The 18,027-nt window shown below is 36.2% G+C and overlaps 1 long non-coding RNA gene across 2 annotated transcripts in view; it reads left to right on the forward strand.

Moving 5' to 3' along the window:
* LOC310897635 overlaps positions 1-18,027 on the forward strand; it is a 98,565-nt gene that overhangs the window by 41,453 nt on the left and 39,085 nt on the right. For both annotated transcript variants that reach the window (XR_014582423.1, XR_014582424.1), the window contains exons 4-5: positions 4,166-4,339; positions 13,773-13,832. This is a non-coding gene — a long non-coding RNA (uncharacterized lncRNA). The remainder of the gene's footprint in view (positions 1-4,165; positions 4,340-13,772; positions 13,833-18,027) is intronic.

Genomic DNA, 18,027 nt, shown 5'->3' on the forward strand with positions numbered 1-18,027 from the left:
GCCAACTTTCAAAATTAAGTGTTATTGATATTGTAGAGGAATATGTCTGAAGAAGAAAGCAGGATATGCCTTGACAGCACCAGAAACCTGTCCATCATATTATTTTTCCTAGGCCTAAGAACTGTGCTCCAAGTGGGAAAGAACTTAAAGGATTACTGTGGTTAAATAGACAGGTGTAGGTCTCTATGTAGGTATATTTCAAGTTCAGAAGAACTTAAAAAATGTTCTATTGAATTCAACATGAAATAGCTGTACTTCTCTGATTATACGCAATTCAAAGGAGTTCTGTCATGAATTGGTGGCTCTGTATCATATTGGAGCTATGTGCACTCTTATTGTCAGCTTTTAAGGTCTTCCATCTCACTAAAATAAGTCTGTTTCCTCCACAGATTTTTGTATTTTGTTTTTTATTTTTTTGCACATAACTTTCTAGTCAGTGTGTAAACAGGGAACTCCACCTATGGTTGACAGGCATGATTTTGTCACATTCTTTTGTATTACCTGACAAAGCAATTCCGTTACTGTTTCACATGGGTCAACTGAACAGTTCAGTTGTAAATTTGACTTTCTCACATGTCAGTGCAAAAAACACAGTAAATGAAAACAAGCCGCCTGAAGAAGCTTTGCAGATTGTTATCTGGAAGCCTTTCCATTGGCATAAATTAAATATAAGATCCCACCAATTTAGGAGTTCAATAGTTTGGGCACTGATCGCTACGTACACTTAAATGATACAAGGCAAGAAAGAGGAATAATAAGGAGATTAACACAGTAATCACAAAGATTTACCGGGAACTTTCCTAGAAATGCTAGGGACCTTCCTAGTCATTCCACAGCATGTTTGAGGTGTATCTTGAAACAGCTTCTACTACACAAAGAAAATGCAAACAGAAGAAAGAAAAAAAATTGTTTTAATATGTTCTCTTTAGTCAGTTATTCAGCAGATCATGTAGATACCTACACCTACTTTCTTCACCCAGGACAGACCATCTGTATCATCCAGTACTTGGTGAATATCGGTAATAATTAATCAGAGGTTTCATTCTGCTATATCATATTGTTATGTAGCAAGTGCATATTCCTTTTCTATTCAAAAAAGTTCTATGTATACCAAAAGGATGATTTGGATTGATGTATGAAAAGATACATGCAGCTGAAGATGTGAAATTAAATTATTAGTACATATACACATTAAGGTAAATGCAATGTAGACACTGCTTGCACTGAGATGTAGACACTGCTTTCACTGATGTTATACTCTTCAGAACCATTGCACAGAACGCTTTCACTGTTTCCTTTAAAAGAAATTTTATCACTCAGTAACAAATTAAAATACTAGAGGTCAGTCAATTTTTTTCTTTCTTCATTGTGCTTTATTTATAACTTCATGCATAAACTATGCAGGAATTTTCCAAACATAAAGAAATACAAAAGCTATTGCTTCATACCCTTGAGCATCTAAAATAACAAAGATACTTGGAAATGTTCTCTCTATACTAAATCCCAGATGACAGCATTAGATCATTTCTATTGCTATTTCCTTTGTTTGTGTTCCTAAGTATAAATGATGCTAAGTAGTATGACTATAAAAAATATCATGACTGTGCACTAGTCCATTGCTGGCATAAAGAATTGCAGGACTGTCTTACTAAGGTAACATCCACACTTTTCCCACTGGTTAACTTCAATTTAATGAAGATCAATGCCTATACCTGTTCTGACAAGCCCCCAGCACAGCATCCAATTGCTCTAGGAGCTTGCCTTAGGACTGGCAGGGAAGCTCTGTTATGAGCAGATTTGGTAATGCAGCTCCTGCAATGCTCTAACAAAAAATTGTCTGTGACTTTTTCAAATGACTCTAAAAAGGAAATATCAAAAACTGTCTCTAAAACAGGAGGAATGTGCCCAGACAAATGAGTGTAGAGAAAACAAGAATGAGAGAAGGAAAAACACAAGGAAAGTAAGCATGGTGAAGATAAATTGGAGTAACAAAGATAGGTGGAGTGTGTGGATGTACTTAAGAGAGAGAGAAAAAAAAACATGAACTGAGCAAAAAATAAAATAAAATAACAAACAAAGAAATAATAATAATAATAATGATAATAAAACTAACAAACAACCAGCAATGCTAAATAGAAAGAACACCAGAGAAAATAGAGTTGGGGGAGCAATGCTCAAAGGAACAAAAACGTATGAAACATTTGAAGAACAACAGTGGACAAAAAGGCAAATATTTATTATTTCTCTTTCATAGCTACTTGGGTCCATGACATCACCCACCATCAGACTTTGTTGTATGGTGATAAACTTAATAATTTTGAGTGCACTTTTTAAGGGTAATTGTTTCAATATCATAAATCCCAATGAATATACAATTTTTGTGGTGCTAAAAATGATAAAACCTAGAAAGTGAGAAAATGAGAGTGTTCTGAGTATCAGTGTCCCTCTACCAGCACAACAAAAAATTAAAGATCATAAAGGGTCATAATTTTTGAAAGATTCATTTTGTAAGAAATTTTACACTAAAAGCATGAAAAAGCTGTAGTGTGACATGGAAAAAGACTTTTTTTTTTTTTTTTTCCAGATAGCCACTCAGATAGAAATAGATTGTTAATTTGAAACTTAGAGAAGAATGCCAAGGATAATCATTATGCCTAAAGTCATCTGGAACTTCATCTCATACATTTTTCTTGAAATGCCTGACATAATGATTAAGTGGGTTTAAAGACTCCAAGAAACAATATTCTGAGTAAACAACATCCTAATTTATAAATATCAGTCATCCAAGGAGTTCTCTCAGATTATAATTAGGGAGTACATTTCTTAAAGATAATCTGCTGCAGGGAGACAGCCCTGTTTATCATCAAATATTTTTGTCTTTTTCTACCAGTCACAATTGTAATTTCATGGTGGGTAGATTTTTCATATATGTATATGTGTAGAGTTAGGGGCAAGTTAGGGGAATGAGGACAGAAAGAGTAAAGTAAGCTTGACATTCTTTCTGCTGAAAAAAGTCTAATTACTTACCTAGACCTTAGACTATTCTTTTTAATTTTGCTCAACAGCTTTACTGACGTCAATGGAAATTCCAGATGCAGAATGAAGACAGAATATAGCCTATTGTCATTTTGGGGTATAACAAAATATAAAACAGGCATTTCTAAAATATTTCTATTTGCAGTGGTTGCAAAACACATCATACTTGATAAGCTTTCACAAACACGAAGCTAGAAGTCGCCCAAACTAATAAACAGAATCAATGCAAAATAATATGAATGTGTACTTTTAAGGTTTTAAAATCATTGGCTGTATCTCTCCCTCACAAATGGCAGCCAAGAATTGTCAGATGAAAGATGCATGTTATCCTGGCTGATGATGTCACCAGTTTACTTTTTTATGTGTGTGTATTAATCATTTTGTTTATAAGGTGATTTTAAAAAATAAAAGTAAAAAGGGAGGTCAAGCTACCTCATTTAAAACAACCTAAGAAGATTAAACAGCTGTACACAGCAGATAATAAATAATTATTTAAAAAAAGAAAAAAGATGTTATCATTCATTAATTAGTCTAAGTGGTTTTATCTGATTGCTGTGCCAGTTAATACGTCTGTGCCTGGAACGATTTTAAGATTAAAAAAATTGGAATGGGAGAGGGAAATCTTTTATATACGTCTGTTTCCAGCCAAACTTAATCCAAAATCCAGAATGGAGGCAGATTTTGATCTTACTGTGACCCTGACCGTAAATGCACATAAGCTGATTTCTTGGAAGTTCTTTTCAATTGCCTATTTGATATGTAGCAACGGAGTGCTGGAAGAAAAAAAATAGACAATACTGAACTGCAATTTTTGACTCATTTCCTTTACTGCAACTGTGATCTACTGTTCAGTGGCACACCATGTCTCAGGAATTTGGTAACCTCCCAGTGATCTTTTTCTGAAAATGTGATGAACGTAACCAAGGTGGGTTGGCAATTCAGTCAAATGAAATGACTTTAAGATGTGGGATTTCATAGATAATGATGATCTAGGTTGGAATATGGGACAGGAAAGGATTTTATAGATCATGTCCGTTGTTTTGCAAATGCAAGCATCTATGATGTTCATTCTACATGAATCAATGAACTGTTTCTTCAAAAGGCTTTGTCTGTCCCTCCTCCCACACAGCGAAACTGACTGTGGTTGCTATAAAACACCAGAAACCACCAGATGGACAACACAATCTGCTAAGCCACTAAGGGATTTCAAGTGGCACTATCCCACTGTCAAACAGTCCAGACACTTTGGTGGACCTGCCCAGGACCTAGTGAAGAATGGGCCCTATTTACACTAAAGGTAAAGGTAAGAATATTGAATGTTCCCTGTCAAAACAGACCAAGAAAGGATTCCTTCTTGAGCTCTGATGTTTGTTACATCATAAGCAAGAGCCATTGATTTGGCAACCGAGGAGGTTTTTGACCATCCGTAGACAATGCAAGTCCCAGCTAAGCAAAACTTACTGAAAATTAGTACTTTACTAAATTTATACTAGTTCTGTTGAGAGTGGGCTTGCCTACAAACAGATTTGCTGTTGCTGACAGTGTTTACCAGCTGCGTTCTGTGTGGATCACGTGCTTTATTAGGATGAAAGTAGACCATCACTGCATCTTACTCAACATCTAGGCAATGATGATCAGGAGTACAAAGGGAAGAAATTACAAGGAACTCAAAGCTTTAAAAGCATTTACAGTGTGTTTGGATAACAAGAGGCTACTCTTGAGCTGAAGGAAAAAAATCCCAGTGTTGGGATAACATGCCACTTTCGGGGTTGTACAGTTGTTGGCAAATGCTACAGTTAAAAGAAAGAAACAAACACAGCCCCATGATACGCTGGCATAAAGGCTACTGTGGGGCACAGGTGATGAGTACCAGAGAATGTGGGGGAAAAAAACAGTGTTTAAGGAGATGAGTACTGCAGCTCTGTGACAACATATATATATATATAAAATACAAGATGTGTGCAATTAACCCAGCACAGCAACACATTTTCTCTGCAAGCACTCCATACAAATTAGAAGAAATATCTTGTAGTTTCAAGTGAAACTACAATATGTTCTAACTACAATAAGTTCTAAGTATTTGACTACAAGATTTCACAGCAGCATGGGACTGAAGAATTAAATGATGGTAGGCTTTCATCCTTCCCTGATATTTAGAGTTAACACAACAGTACTTACTGATGTCATGGACAGAATACATCCCTCAGGGTGGTACTATGTCTAAGAATAGAAACAATATCTCCTGCATAATTTTTTTTGTGAATCAGGGGTATTTTCCTGTATCCTTTTCCAGTTGCACAATGACACAGAAGGTATGGAGAAACATGATGAAGGATGTACAACTTTAAGAAGCAAAAGGCAAATCTTTCTGCACAGGAAGTTGTAATACTGCTCTGGTCTGAGGGCCAGCATTAGTTCTTATCATCTTCAGATGCTCTTGCAGATATTACTTGGTTCAAAGAAATTAGAGCTAAAAGTCATTTTTGAAGAGCTCATTAGAGTTTTAGTTCCTTGTACTCAGTTATTATTTATTTTATTTTATTTTATTTTATTTTATTTTATTTTATTTTATTTTATTTTATTTTATTTTATTTTATTTTATTTTATTTTATTTTAATTTTATTTTATTTTATTTTATTTTATTTTATTTTATTTTATTTTATTTTATTTTATTATTTTATTTTATTTTATTTTATTTTATTTTAATTTTTATTTTATTTTATCTATTTTAATTTAATTTAATTTTATTTATTTAATTTAATTTTATTTTATTTTTGGACACTATTCTGAATCCACACAGAGCACCTGATTGTGTCAGGAACTTATTTTCCTGTGAACCATGTACTGAGATCCTCACACAGCTCACTATATTTTAACACAACTTCCCTGAAGTGTATCTCATTTTACTTTAACTCAGGCCTTCCAAAAAGATGGAGGTTTCTTATAGGTCTCTTTCCTTTCTGAGAGTGGCAACCCCATGATCACAGAAACCTGAAATTCTTGATGATTTTTTAAAAACACGTTATCTAGTTACAATGATTATCCTTGACTGGACAGTGTCCTGAGCAACCTGCTGTATTTTACCCTGCTTGAACAGGGGCTGGGCTAGGTGAGCTGCAGAGGTCCATCCCAACCTCAACAGTTCTGTGATCTTGTGAATCCATAATTATGAATAATTATGATAAATTATGATTACATATGTTGACTAATTATAGTTAACGAGGCATATGCAAACTTTTAGTGATTGTGGGTGTATATGTTTGTGGGTGTAGATACAGATTTGTTGGGTATGAAGCCCTGAAGAGATACCAGTCCCCGTCATCTCTTGCTAGGCTATCATGGCACTGTCACTCCTGGAAATGCAAACAGTGACATTGCCACAAAAGCGTGGGTTGCCAAAAGAGCTAATGAGGCTGCTGAGACATACCGAGAGGGGGGAACTTCAAAGCTGTAGGGTCCTATGGTCTCTGGAGCTGTGGGTGGAACCTTTCCCTGCAGTTTGTGTTCCAGAGGAGATTGAGTACCTTGGTGCTGAGAGAATCTCCTGTGCATGAGGTTGTAGGCCAGTCTCCCAGTTCTTACTGGGAGTAAATCCCTCCTTCCTTTCCAAAATGTGATGGTAATGGAAATGATGAGGCAATACATAAGTGCCAAAAGAATTTTGTTCACATCCAAATCAAAATTAGCTTAATCTAACAGCCTCCTGTCTGTGTCTCATTAAAAGTAAGCTGTATTGAACATTCAGAAATGTTAAGCAATGTCAAAATTTAATTACTATTTAGTGGGAATGAAACTACATATGTAAGTTGCACAATTTTCAGGGAGAGTCAACTGTGGATGGTGTGCAAATTAGTACTGTGTGACCTTGGCATTTAATATGGAAAGAGAAATGCATTTCAAAGTGGAAAATAAAGCCTATGTTAAGCATGTGCAAAGGTACAGCAAAGAGTAGACAGATGCGCTGGAAGAGATAATTATACTGAAATGATGTTTCTAACCACAAGGGTGAACTTTCTCTAAAACATTGCAATAACTGCAAGATCCCTAAGCCTCAACATTCCTTTGTTGTTTAGTAAATCACTAGTGAAATAATGAAGTCTATCATGTAATGTGCCCTTCATCCTTCTCTAATAATTTGTCCTCACAGAGAAAAACTGCCTCATGGTTCCCTCTGAGCTCAAATAGTATCTGTAACCTGAAATATAAAAAAGCATAAAATACCAACTCTTTGAAAAAATCGGTAGACTTCTCATGTCAACATATAAGGATGCTCTGCATGTTTAAGCGAGGGCACCACAAATTCATAGGCATGTAAGAGTTTTGATCTGACATATATTTTTCTATCAGATTTTTACATCCCAGAACTCTAGTGAGCTCAAAAATATTCAGTCCTCACTTTTGTCTTCAAAGTGTCCATTGTCAAAGAGATGGTGGCTCAACAGTATTTAGGGAGGCCTGCAGCTGGATTCAGATAAGTCACTTTATTAGTTGCCTTCTTCAACCATTTGCCAGATTCTAAAGTACTTTCCTATTTCTCTCTTTTAACTAAGAAAGGAATTCTTCCACTAGCTCTACTGGGGAGATCTCAAAAAAATAGCTGGAAGTAGTCACCAACCTAAGAACCTACATTTAAATAAAAGCTAAAACAGATGTTTTTGGAAAATCTTGAGACAATAATGGACATAGACATTGAATTTGCATTCTAAGAAAATTATATGATTTTAAAATTTAGATTATACAGTAAGATCTTAAAATCTAGAAGCATTCCTTGAATTTGAGAAGACCTTTAATGAGGACTTCCATTTAAACTGAGAAGATAATCTGATAATTTTAAAAATAATCTGAGAAATCCCCCCATCTGGAACACTGTGGCATATTTTTCATTAATTAGAGCAAATTTGCTCTCCAGCATCGCTACATTTTAACCTGCTTTTCCAGAATTATTTCATCTTCTTTTTAAATTTCTTCACTTTTCTGTAGTTCCTAATCACTGTCCAATCAGCACTGAAATGTTCCTTTGCAAATACAGTTCACTATAGGCATGGTTATGACAACTGCTTACACAGGGACAGTGATGCTGTTGTGATCATATGATCTACACTCAGATCTCAGTCTTGAGAATCAGACTCATAGGAGATATTTCAGTTCTACTATCATTCCTTAAACGGCTTGTGCTGTTTTGCTTCTGCTGATGACACACAGAGTGTCACAACGTTATGTCACCTCTCTGGAGGGTATTAATACACCAGTATAATACAGCATAAGTCCATATCAGTCTGGACAGAAATGATCCTGAGCTGTCTTCATACATTTTTCTATAACTGGCTCAGGGTGCTATTTTACATCTGCAGCTTGCATGCAGAAAAGGTGCAAATGCAAATGTTCTAAAGGTAGTACAAATATCAGGACAACAGTGCTTTCAGTTCAAGAATTAAATGAAAAAATAGCATCCCATTAAAGAATTCCTTTTACTGCCTGGTTGCATGAACTTAGTATCTGAACTGGCATAATACTTTCATCATGCTTCATTATGAAAGCATTTTTCAGAATTATTTTCCATAAGCAGTGCGCTATGTAGTGATATAGTGTATATAGTGACTAATCAGTGTATACAGTGACTTTTGCTTTAAATTGTGTATTATGTGCATTTCTATGTAGAAACACACACACAAAATTACTGAACAACATTCACCTATGTCTGCAGGATAGCGTCACACATCAAACAAACATCATCATTGTATTATCAGTGTCTATACCCAAAGAAACTCTTAGCCTTTCCAGAACAGTGATGCCATTCCAGCTCTCAGCTACAAAGACACACTGTGATTACCGTCTGGCTGGAGAATGCCATACAGTAAAAATTATGTTTATCTATTACAGAATAATGAAGAACCAAGTCTCCTCTACTAGAAAATGAATGAATGGATTCAGACTTCCTAGATATTTCCAATGCAGATCTTATGGGGCTTTTCTCACTCTGATTTTATTTGACAAAAACAGCTGTTACAGTCCTGGGAATTAACAAATTAATTTAGAAAGGTATAGATAAGAATTATGCAATACATGCTTACACTAAGCACAATACAATGCTCTTTAACAACAGAAAGCGGCAATAGGAAAATTTTCAAATTTTTTATTGTGTGTCTAAAATGCACCTCTCAGATTTTTCTTAGCTCCCCGAACATACTTTTCTAGAGTTTTAGCCAGCTCACAGTTACATAAATACATATTATCCCGTTCTGCCTCAAAAATAGGCATTATAAAGTGTTCTAAATGTGCTAAACTTCTGTAGCTAAAAATGTTTGAAACCAGAAAGAAATCCATTACAGAGACTCTGAAATGAAAAAAAATATGTCTAATTACACCTTGATCCAAACTATCCTAACACTAATGGAGACTCTCATTGGATCACTGAACTTTACATCCAGTCTTTGTGACTACAGTCAGCAACAAACTGAAGCAAATCTTTACCTCCTAATAGAGTTTCATTAATGTCCCCAAGTTTCTTAAAGTTAAAAAATGTGCTTACTAATTTTCTGGATCAGAGTCTCAAACCACCAGACTTTTATGTTAGGAAATGATACTATATCTTAGTAATACCATACCATATTCTGGCATTGTATAAATCTTAAAAAAATTAATAATACTGATACCTTGCAGAACAAAAGATAAACGTTGGATAACAATCTAATATTGCAAGACAAAAAAATACATTATATCTTTCACAGGTTTCATTTAAACAATTTTGTTACTTTTATTTTATTTTATTATTTTATTTTTTTCTTTTTTTTTTCAGCATTGTGATAAGCTGCTAAAGTGGAAGTGATTTAACAGAAGTCATGTAATGTCATCACAGGTCATGTAGACATCATAACGCCTCTTGTCAAAATGTTCCACAAGACTACCTATACAGCTCTTGTGCCAGTGATCAGTGTGGTTACCTTCACCTATATTTCTTGGACTCTCTGAAGTGAACTCTCAGAAGTAAAAATATTGCAGTCTTTCTGAAGTTCCCCTTCCTACTCCTATTTCCCCCATTTCTATGATGTCTAAGCAAAGAGAATGCAAACTTTAAGTTCTCTTTCAAGATCCCGTCTGTGTTTTAAAGAATGATTTTTTCCTGATAGCATTGTATGTTAAAACACCATACACGTGACAGCAAAAAATAAGCTCATAACTTTCTAGGACTACCCTAGTCCTAGCAATGGCATAAAAATAAAGTAAGAAGGCATCCTTGACAAAGAAACTATGAGTCAATGGTTCCTAGGTTATCCAAAGATAAACAAAGATGAGAATTAAAGAAACCAGATGCAAGAATTTATTTTCCATGTTAGGAAAGTGCTACAGTTTTATAGTTCCTACAGATATTCAAATGCTAATAACCGTATCATAAAGATGCCTAACACAGAGAAAGGGAAATTTTAGTGGTGCCATACATTCAATTTCCCTCTCATTATCTAAGTGGATTTGACTAATCTGATTCTCACCAATTGAATTGGAAACCATACACTACATTTTATTTACTTTGTAAAAAAGAGGCCAAACAAAGTATGAAAAAAGTTTAGATCCAGATGAACTACAATATACTGAACTGCAAGTGGAATACTACTGGGATTTGTCCTGTGATGTGCTACTGATTTTGTATCTAGCTTCTGTTGCTTAATGGTTCTTAAATTTTATTCTTCCAGAAGTCAGATATAGACACGCTACTCTCTCACTCATGGTCCAAGCAGGGCAGAGGCAGTGCTGAGTCAGCTCAAAATATGAAAAAAAGTGAAAACAGGAATAACAAAAGACATGCCTAAGCACGCCTTACTTTTTTTTTTTTTTTTCTAGTTTTTTAATAGAAGGATGGAAGAGGGAGCCTTAGGGAAAAAAAAAAAAAGGAGGAGGGAAATGCAATATGTTTTATACTGGGAACACAGAATTGTTTGCTTTACAGGCTTGTATTTAACATGACTTCCTAGTGGCATTGAACAAACCCTCTTATCTTCATCATTTTTTTTCCCACCTATCTGTTGTTGCCCATAATTCTATTGTTTGTCTTCATGGCATGCTACTTTTAAAGTGCATAATGGCTATATATGAAAACATAATACTCAGTCTAAAGTACATAGCAATTCCAAACAGCTATCTTGCTTTTAAAAGAATAATATTAAATAGGTTACTAACAATACTGTAGAGAACTAAGTTTAGCGTTTGACATCTCTTTTACCTCTCTTATATAACAAAAGGATTTGGGAGTTTTTTCCATGTTTTTTTTCCATAAATGTCAGTTACAAGTTATTTAGATACTGTGTGGTGAATTTAAAGTCAGAATTTCCTTATTTGCCTGAAGCAGAAAAACCCTTACATAGTAAGTTCAATAGAAAATCAGACATCTGATAATGGTTTGGGTGCATGATTTTAAGTAAAACTTTGTGTGATGATGAGAAGGAAACATTTCATTAATTTTGTAAGTGAGATGGTGTCTTGTTTAAGAATGTCATGGAATCCTAAAATCTTCTGAAGAGATGTCTGCACAGCTCCTGGATCCACTGTATTACAGAAAATATTTTAGTTAGAGCTTGTTGCACAAAATATACCTTATCTTGTCAGCAAATTAAATTAAATTAAATTATATATGTCTTCTTTTTTTTGACACTCGCACAAATGCTGATTTATTTTCAGTGTAGCAACTTGTGAACATATGGCCAATTCACCTGGGTAGATCCAGGGATGTTTTTAGAAGTTTAATATTCTAAAAACAAGAATATTCTTTGGAATAGTGGAAAGTTCAACACCGATACTTCACACACTACTAGCAAACAAGGTGATACTCTTGCCAAAGCAACCCCAAAGGTTTATAAGCACCACTGCAGAATTACCATGGACTAATATACAATTTGCATTGTTTATTTGCATTTTGGTGAACTACCTGATTCATTTCCAAAATGGGAAGTATTCACCACCACGTGGACAAAAGAAGCCTAATTCTACAACTCTGGTCTGTTGCACCTTTGCCCCATATTTAAGCTATGGAATAAGCATGTGCCTTTCTTTGGCCATCTTTGCTAGCCCAGCCAGCTCCCTAGTTCTCAAATCCTCATAAAACATTTACTTATGTCGTAGAAATGCTCTATATGAAAGAAACCCACAAAAAAAATCCCTGCAATCCATTGCCAAGATTCCAGAAGGAGTTAAGAGCTGACTGTGAGGGCTTGTCTGCTTCCAGAGCCAGGAGCAAAATCTTTGCCACAGGAAATAAGATAATGCATCAACAGCTTAATTTATCTTCCAATAGTACCTTGCCCTGGGGAGGTGTACTGAATGCCAGATGCTGTCATATGAAAATCTGAAGCAATTTCATTATTGGTCTTTCAAATAAGAAATAACCATTTATTCAACTTATTGTTCAAAGAAGCTGTGCACACTTTACTAGCATTAAGAACATGCACAGGTGAATTAAAGTAAATGGCAGTTCTTAGTCCTCAACTGTTAGTATATGTTTATGTGCTTGTAAAAAGAATGCTGATATATTTCTGAGATTTTACTTTCAATTTACTCTGGGGAAAACTGCATAAATAACCTACCTTTTTTTCAGGATGGCAGCCTTTGGCTGTAATCAGTGGCAAACCATTGTGGTTAAACACAGAAAACCAGCTAAGCTAGTTGGAAATTTAGATAGCATCATGATTTTCATTGGAAATTGCTTGTTCATCACAACCTGGAGATTTCATGTTCAAACAAAGCTCTGCCAGCAGCAGGATATCCAGAAGATCTCTGTATGAGCTATGATGTATTGTCAGTATGACTGCTTTGCCCCTTATTGGAGACCTCAGAGCACAGAAGCCCTGCAGGCCCTCTCTGAAGCATCCAGTGGGGCTCTCAGACCCTGGGTTCATGGTGTTCTGTCTGATTGGCTGACAAGGGTTTGAGAACCAGACACCAAACCCTAACAGTCTCTCAGTAGACGGTCTGGGTGACAATCACTTCCTGGCTGCCTAGCTCCAAGTCTACGTAAACTACCCAGTGACTTCTGTGGGCCCATATGCCCTGCTCTTACCATGGTGTTAGATAGTGGTTTGATTATCTGGTGCGTTGCTGTAGAATATACGTTAAATATATGAATTTCCAGACTTTCTGAAGTGCCCATCCCACTGATAAGCACTCTCCTTCACTGGCATACCAACAAACTTTCGGAGTCTATATGTTGCACTGATTTTTCTCCCTCTGAGATATGTTTCAGGAATCAATTTGAGGAGCCCCTCTTAAGGACTTACAGAAGATATGGGATCCAAAGTAGTAGTTGATAGCAATCAAATGTATCAAAGGCAAGAAGGTAACATAAACCTAGACAGTCTGCCAAGGCCCCGAGAGCGCCATAACATCCCTGTCAAGCCTCCACCAGGGGTATCCTCCACCCATTCTCATTACCCAGGACCCCATTTCAGCCGCAACCAGAGACAACCCCTGCCCAAGTGACTCTGTAGCAGAGTCACTCTCTAGCTCCATCCACATCCCTGTCAGTATTTGGTCTCCTGGATGCCACCCCCCCCCCCCCCCCCCCCAAACTTCTGATCATCTCCATCCCTGTCTCTGACCCCAACTCCTTTTTATCTTAATGGGACCACCTGGATGGACCCTGGTACTGGACTTTTGTTTGTGGCTGTAGATAGACATGGCCAAAGACTGGGCCAGACTACAAACAATAGTCATCTTTCCTCACAATTATTATTTTATCTGGTATGTTTCAGGACTCCCCTTGTGCTTATATGTGAAGTGGAAGCTTGGACAGCATTTTCTGCAGTCATAAGGTGAGGAAATTGTAGTCAAGGTAAGTCGAAGTGAAAAACCCACTAGTTAGTCATCGACTAAACTGCTGATTAACACAAGCATGGAAGAGGTTTTTAAGATGGTGGCAAAAGCTTTAATAAAAGCTGGCTGATAGTTGAATTAATCTACCTGTTAGATAGTCTTTTGACTCGGATCAACTAAGTTGGTAGCCAAACTGGCAAATATGTATTTTTGACTATTTCTCTGTGTAATTACATGGGTAAAAACCTGGCTAGTACAGAGGGAGTTAAATGTCAGTAGTAAACAAAAAAATTGGCCTGTAACTAAGTGATGAGTGGGTGGAGTTGGGACAACCTTTATTAAAAGTTTTTCAAAATTACGTCATAGCAGGAAAAAATGTGCATTAAATGAATTGATGATACGGTGATAATAGAAACTGCAATTATTGTATCACCTAAGAAAAGGGAATTGACCTAGGAAGAGAAATGGGGGCAATGGAGTAATAAATGTATCTAGTGCTACAAATTAAAAAGTAATTGTGAAGAAAATTAAGACAATCATAAGGAATTTGAATGAAATGCAGCTTGAGGGAGCTGAAGGAGACAGAAGTAACAAGCTAAATGATTAACAACATTGCTCAAGAAAAAGCAGTAAGAACAGTACTAAAGAAAGTAACAAACTGGTAGTAATTTTACTCTTAAAGGGACTAAGACAACAGCTTAGTTATTATACGTGGCACACTTCAGGCTTTACTTGAAACAGGAAATGTAGGTGTTGATCCAAAATCCAGTGAAGTCAATGGAAATATGCCTTTTGAGTAATAAAGTGCTTTGGGACAGGATCTCAACTGCTGGGGTGTTTCCAGATGACAGAGAAATGTCTCATTAAGAAAAATGGTTCAAGAACTAAAACAAATGGAAGAAAACTGCAACCTTCTCTAATTATGTATTATAGAGACTTGAGTAGTACTGCAATTATATGACGTTCCAGTGGCAAAGCCATTATATGCATCTGTGTAAGGAGACGATCTGGTTAGAGATCAGATTGCATATTTCCAACCAGAAGCATAGTTTCCATTTAGATGTGGAAAAGGACATTCAGTGACAAAGTAGAGGCCATTATTATTGTGTGTTATTTAAACCAACAGTAGTGGGAATATGAATTTATATATTCATATTTGAATATATGTGTAGAAAATCAGGTTTCCAGGGGATAGATTTTGTTTCTTTCCATCCAATTCTTTAAAATAAAAATAAAAGTGCTTCTCCATTTCCTGATTATATTCCATGTGGACTTTTTAAGTTGTTAGTTAAATTCTGCATTTTTCTCCTTCTATTGGTATACTAATGGTATTTTTGATTTAACATCACTCAGTTGATTATTATTGCTCAGTTCTCTTATTTTTCCCTGTCAAAAGGATTGGAACTCTATATGTTTGCTAAGTAAAATGGCTTCCCAGTGCACACAGAAATTAATGTATTAGTTAAAGCTCTTAAGGACACTTTTGAAGCTCTCGGTATTAAACAGATAGCCTCTAGTGAATATTTTGAATCAAGTAGCTTATTCATATGTCATATTTCCAATGATCACAGTTTTATCACAAGTCTTGAAATATTTGTTCTTTCTGTAAGTCATCTACTGAGAGAAGTGTATGTGGAAACTACATCCTACTACATGGAGAAACTCAGCTTCTGTTTACAAAATATTCCTACCTTTCATGAATGTGGAGGATATCTTGAGCTTATGAGCTGAGATCATGTTGTTTCAGGAACATAAAAATAATTAATCACAAATTTATTATTATTGTTTTGTTGTTACAATGATATTATAAATCAGTCTAATAATTGCTGAAGTCCATTCTGTGTTTGTTTGTTGGTTTGTTGAAAACTTTGTGCATACATTTTAACACCTGGCATGGTATGATTCAGAGTGTCCTTTCTGTCTGAACTCACTTCTGCAGATGAGAATATTAGGAAAACACTAGTGAATGTACTATATTCACTCAGATGCTCTGAATTCATCTTCAAAAGATGATAAGTAAAGTACAGCAAAGCAAAGATTATCCTGGGCTTGCAGACAAGGAGTGAGGTAATAGGGTTATTTGTCAAAGATGTAGTTCACGCTGCCCAGATATTCTGACTTGTGCCTTTAGCACAAGACCTTATTTGAACTTCAAATATTTCAATAAGAAGGTTGAGAGGACTTCAGAGAACAAGGATCAAAGATCAAAGTCGACCTCCACACTCTGGAAAAGTAATCCTACTCCATATTTTAAGGTTGCAACATATCTGATATCTTTAAATGAGATACTATTAACTATCTCAACATTTTCCTGACAGTTTCCTTCCTCTCCTGACACTTGCTGTTAAAGTTTTCTTCATCCTCAGTACTCTCAGTCAGAGAGAAACAAAATATAAATATGTTGGATAAATCAACACATTTTTATTGTTGGACTAGATCCCTGCTAGAAAAAAGGTACCTGATACAAATAACTGCTCTCACACTTTGATGTGCTCACATTAGTTTTCTCACAGTTAAATCAGAATACGAGCACAAAACAACCATAGAGTACATACTGAAAGAGAAGCAAACCAAAAGTAAAATGTCTTGAATTGAAGCATTGACTGTATTTTCCAAACCATTTGTGAATACACTCCAACTCTTCACATCCACATTCTTACAGTGATGGGTACACTGTCAAAAACTACTTGATGGTTGTGATTTGGGATGATAAAGCTGCTTTGCAATGTCGTTTTTCATTTTAAAGCACAGGATGGAAATGTGCTTCCTTCCTGAGCAGTGTCATTTGCTTTAGCCGTACTTACATACCAGGCTCTCAGATTGCTGAGACCAATAAAGCTGCAAAACTGCCTTGACAGTGAGAAGGCATGGTTTTCATAGAATAAGGGGATAATTCAGGTGGGAGGAGACCTCAGGAGGTCTCTAGTCCAATCTCCTGCTCAGACTAGTCAGCTCAGAACTTTATCCAGTTAGATCTTGAAAACTTCCAAAGATAGAGGCTGCCAAACCTCTCTGGTAAATTTTCCACTGCTGGACCATCCTCATGGTGAAAAAGTTTTGTCTAATGCTGAAATCGAGCCTCTTTTGCTCTAGCTTATGCCCTTTGTTGTTTGTCCTCCCACCATGCACCACTTGGAATAGCTTGTTTCTCTCCTCTTGATATGCACCACACGGACACTGAGGGCTGCTCTTAGTTTTCTCCAAAGACATCTGTTCTCCAGGCTAAACAAGTCCAGTTCCCTTAGTGTCTCCTGTAAGGACAAATGAACCAGTCTTGAAAATGCTGGTGGCCTCCACTAAACTCACTCCTGTTTATTGAAGATTTTCCTTTATTGAGGACTGCAAAAGAGGCTCCAGTATACTAGATATAAGGGTGATTATCCCTTCTCCTGATGAACAGGCCATGCCCTCGTAAGATACAGCCCAGAATGGCTTCTTGTTGCCAAGGCCATTGCTGGCTCATACTCAGCCTTCTGCCTGCCAGAACCGCAGGGCTTTTCCTGCAGACCTGCTCCCCATGCAGGCAATCTCATCCTGGGGCAGGGCTTGGCACTTCTTTTTGCTGATTTTTTTTTTTTTTTTAATGTTGGCCCATTCCTCCATCTTGTCCATGGCCCTGCCCTACACCACCCAATTTCTTGCTATCTGCAAGCTTGCTGTCACCTCATCAAGTCATTAGTAAAGATGTTGAATGACACCCCACAATACTCCCCTAACCTCCAGAATACAATCCTTTAACCATTACTCTCTGAGCCTGATTGTCAGACCAGCTCTTTTACCCATCTAGTTGCCTAAAGTACTAATTGTTCATGTGTTATTCATACATTTCATTTATGATCACCTATCTCAAATGGAGAGGCGAGCAAAGATGCACCAAAATCAGAAAGTTAACTTGTTATATTTTCCACTTTTCATCTTTGTGAATTCCAGAACTGTCTCTTAGGAAGTCTTTTTCAATGCCACAGGCATTACTTTGGCTAATTTTGTGAATGATGAAGGCAAAAGTTTAAAATAATCTTCTCTTACAGTCTTCAAGTCCCACACCTCTGAGAGAAAAAAAACAACTTAGGTTGCTAAAAGGGGCAACATATTTCCTATGGGGTATGTTAACACCATGCTGAATATTAACTCAAGGCATTAATGTAGTTATTAAGATTTTTATTCAACTAGTTACTGAGTAATTGAAGTTTTCTG

The sequence above is a fragment of the Anser anser genome (assembly GCF_964211835.1).
Source record: "Anser anser genome assembly, chromosome: 3".
In the NCBI taxonomy this organism is placed as follows: Eukaryota; Metazoa; Chordata; class Aves; order Anseriformes; family Anatidae; genus Anser; species Anser anser.